Source organism: Alosa sapidissima, chromosome 18, assembly GCF_018492685.1.
Source record: "Alosa sapidissima isolate fAloSap1 chromosome 18, fAloSap1.pri, whole genome shotgun sequence".
In the NCBI taxonomy this organism is placed as follows: Eukaryota; Metazoa; Chordata; class Actinopteri; order Clupeiformes; family Clupeidae; genus Alosa; species Alosa sapidissima.
Genome location: NC_055974.1, coordinates 21,122,683 through 21,126,682, shown reverse-complemented (window position 1 = coordinate 21,126,682; position 4,000 = coordinate 21,122,683). Strand labels below are relative to the sequence as shown.

General features: G+C 46.0%; 1 long non-coding RNA gene across 1 annotated transcript in view; it reads left to right on the top strand.

Annotated features, from left to right (window-relative positions):
• Positions 1 to 2,996, top strand: part of LOC121689689 — a 15,891-nt gene extending 12,895 nt beyond the window's left edge. Inside the window, exon 3 of the long non-coding RNA XR_006024847.1 lies at positions 2,432 to 2,996. This is a non-coding gene — a long non-coding RNA (uncharacterized LOC121689689). The remainder of the gene's footprint in view (positions 1 to 2,431) is intronic.
• Positions 2,997 to 4,000: the final 1,004 nt, after the last annotated feature.

Below are 4,000 nucleotides of genomic sequence, written 5' to 3'. Positions count from 1 at the left end.
AACATTTGATATGTGCATATCCTGATTCACATTTGTATGGTATAATGGTACTAAGGGTTTATGAGAGAACAGGTTGATTTGCATCAACTCCTGTTGATTTTTGGGCAAATTTTCATAAATTATAATGAAATATGCTACATTTTTGGATGGAAATCCAGCTACCCTCTCTCTCTCTCTCTCACTCTCTCTCTCACTCACTCACACTCTCTCTCTCTCTCACTCACTCACACACTCTCTCTCTCACTCTCTCTCTCACTCACTCACACTCTTTCTCTCTCTCTCTCTCTCTCTCTCTCTCTCTTTCTCTCACACACACACTTATCCAAGCCTAGATAGTGGAGTGGAAAGTGTGCACTGCTGGCCACTGAGTTCTGTGTGATGCTGCTGAGGCAGAACGTTGTCATCTTCTAAAGGTATCTGGAAATATGGGCTTTGCTGACTATATGTGTATGTGCACACCCATCCAGTATCACTACACCCCTCCAGTATCACTACTATAGGATGGCCACCCCTCCAGTATCACTACTATAGGATGGCCACCCCTCCAGTATCACTATAGGATGGCCACCCCTCCAGTATCACTACACCCCTCCAGTATCACTACTATAGGATGGCCACCCCTCCAGTATCACTACACCCCTCCAGTATCACTATAGGATAGCCACCCCTCCAGTATCACTACACCCCTCCAGTATCACTACTATAGGATGGCCACCCCTCCAGTATCACTACTATAGGATGGCCACCCCTCCAGTATCACTATAGGATGGCCACCCCTCCAGTATCACTACACCCCTCCAGTATCACTACTATAGGATGGCCACCCCTCCAGTATCACTACACCCCTCCAGTATCACTACACCCCTCCAGTATCACTACTATAGGATGGCCACCCCTCCAGTATCACTACACCCCTCCAGTATCACTACTATAGGATGGCCACCCCTGCTGAATCCCCTCCTCTCAAGGTCACCATGTGGAGCTACGCTTGAGCCAAGTGCTGATGCTAGAAGACTGAATTTCAGCTGCTAAAACATGCCCCCTCTAACCCTCACTCGATGGGTTGAAGTAGGAAACTCACAGGCTATCTGAGAGCATCACCTCTCCCTTCCTCCCTCCATCTCTCCATCTCTCCCTCCATCTCTCCCTTCCTCCCTCCCTCCATCTCTCCCTTCCTCCCTCCCTTCCTCCATCTCTCCATCTCTCCCTCCCTCCCTCCCTCCATCTCTCCATCTCTCCCTCCATCTCTCCCTTCCTCCCTCCCTTCCTCCTAAAAGTGGTTGTGGAAAATACCGCTGTGCCACATACAACATAACAGAGGCAAACCAGCACCCTCCTTTCTTTCTTTCTTTTTTCTTTCTTTCTTCTTTTCTTTTTCTATCCTCATCTCTCTCTCTTTGTATTTCCCCCTCCAGGCCTGTAGGGCCGCGCTGTCCTTTACAGAAATGAGAGAAAAAAAAAAAAAAACATCAACCACGAGTGTGCGAGGAAAGGAGGGAGGGTTGAGGTGGGTGGCGGGACTGCTGTTCTGCAGGTACGTGGAACTCGCTCCACTTCGCAGTCACTCTTCATACACACACACACACACACACACACACACACACAAATACACACACAACCACACATGGGCCCTTTCATGTTAAGCCTCAGGGCCTTTTAAGAGCAAGTGTTTTTTTTTCTTTCTTTCTTCTGCACCCCCCCCCCCCCCTTCTGTCCCCCCTTATCCTTTCCCTGAGTCAACACACAAAACACAACACTCCCACACACCACCACTGAGACACTTCTCCCTCCCTCTCTCTCTCCCTCCCTTTCTCTCCCTCTCTCGCTCACTCCATCTTTCTCTCTTCATGTGCAAATGCGCTGAGTGCAAGCGCGCCTGGCTTGCTGCTGAACTCACATGGCACACGCCACACACACACGCACACCAGCAGATCGATGCTGCAACATCAATGGCCACTCTGCTGGGAAAGCTTCTTGCTATAAATGCTTTGCAGACAGACCTGTATCCTGCCGTAGGAACTCAGTGCATGTGGAATGTGAGATTAACGTCAGCGTATGGCCTACAGAACAACATGACTGAGAGAGAGAGAGAGAGGGAGAAGAGAGAGAGAGAGAAGGAGAAGCGAGAGAGAGATGGAGATAACTGCAGGTCGGACCTTGAGTTTGGTATGGATGCCGCTGCCACTTGCTCCCCCTGTGAAACTAGGTTTGGTTGTCAGAGACGAGCAACTGCTTCAAATCGCTTCTTCTCTTGTAACCTAAGTACTACACACTCCTATGAAAACAGCTATAATACGCACAAGTTATAATACGCCTCCTAAACCCAGATTTACTGAATCGAATAGAGTAACCTATAACAAACCCATTATTGGTACATGCTCCTTGCTATTGCAATGTCACACAGTAATTTCTTCTTCCTTTTTTCCTCCAGATAAATCTACATCTGGCCTTCCGGAGAGCAGCCGCCTTTGTTGGCTTGTCTTTTCACCAGGAAGATATACTGTAGCGCCTGTCTGTGCCGCCATAAGCCCCTTCTACGGAAACCCGGCTCTGTTATGACAAGCCTGCGTCTCGCCAGCTCTTCACACAGAGAGGGGAATAAAAGGAGAACAGGTTCTCACTGACGCCACTGACATAACTGTAATTACCTGGCCATGGAAGACACCGCTCAAGATGTCGCGCCGTGGAAAAGCGAAACAAATCCTCCTTTCTTCACTCGATAGACAGAAGTTCTCCACTAGACTGATACAAGAAAATGTCCATTTTTTCTGTTTTTCACATATTATGAAAGTGATTTTGTTTTGTTTTCTCTTGTTTATTTTACTTACTACATGTTTCAACCCCCTTTGTCTTTACTGGCAACAAATTCTTTTGCTTGTCTACATTTTCAACTTGTTGAGACTCCAATCCTCATGTTCAAAGGTGAGAAGATAGTAAATGCCAAGCTGTTTACACTGATGATATACACAGTAGTGCCATCCCTGATAGGTTAAATGTCCCCCACTCTCTTCATATTGGTTTATGTTCCAGACACTTTTTAAATCATGTTCTTCCGAACAGTGTGTTTATTGCATCTATAGAAACAGTCTCCAGACGTTACCATCCATCTGAACATTGTGTGTGTGTGTGTGTGTGTGTGTGTGTGTGTGTGTGTGTGTGTGTGTGTGTGTGAGAGTGTGTGTGTGTGTGTGCTGTGCCATGTCGACTGATTTAGCTCAACAGGCGACAGCAGTGGGAGTTCCACACACTCGCTCAGGCTGCTTGCTTGCTTAGGAGATTCTTTTTAAAGGCTCGTTTAATACTGTATGACTGTTTAAAGCCTCATCTTCTCATGCTCAAAGGCTTCGTGCCCAATCTCTCCCCCGAGGTGCAGTCTCTTTTTTTTTAGTAGGGCTAACTTAAAGTGTTTAGTCCAGAAGATGAGGAATATGAAAATTAATTAATGCAAAGGGAGATCTTGCCTTGTTCCCTTCTAAATTATTCATGAGACCAATCTGGAGAAGCAAAACATTATTAATTTAAAAAGGCCTTTTGTTTATTTGTCATTGAACATTTATACGCAGTAATTTGTGGTCTCTGGGTCCTCGGTGAACATTCAGGTGCAGGTATAACAACAGTGGCCATTATTCTCATCATTATTCAAGCTGTAGACCTTTAAAGTTTGCCTACAAATAGGACCCAAAAGATGCCATCTTTGCCCATATAAGGAGATCTGGATCTGTATGTTTGAGGTGAGGGGTACAGGTAGAAACAACAGCGGTTATTCTTGTATGATATTATTCATGCTAGTGTGGGTTCTGTGTTGAGTGTTAGTCATAAAGAGACCTGGCTCAGACAATGGGAATTATATACAATCCGAGCCAATCAACAAGGTGCTTTAGGAAGGAAGGGAGGGAGGAGCATCATTTCTCAAAAAAACGAATCGTGTACACTGACTTTAAACATTTTTGTGTCTCTGATCTGTGTCTCGGACAACTTTTGGGGCAGCCGTGGCCTACTG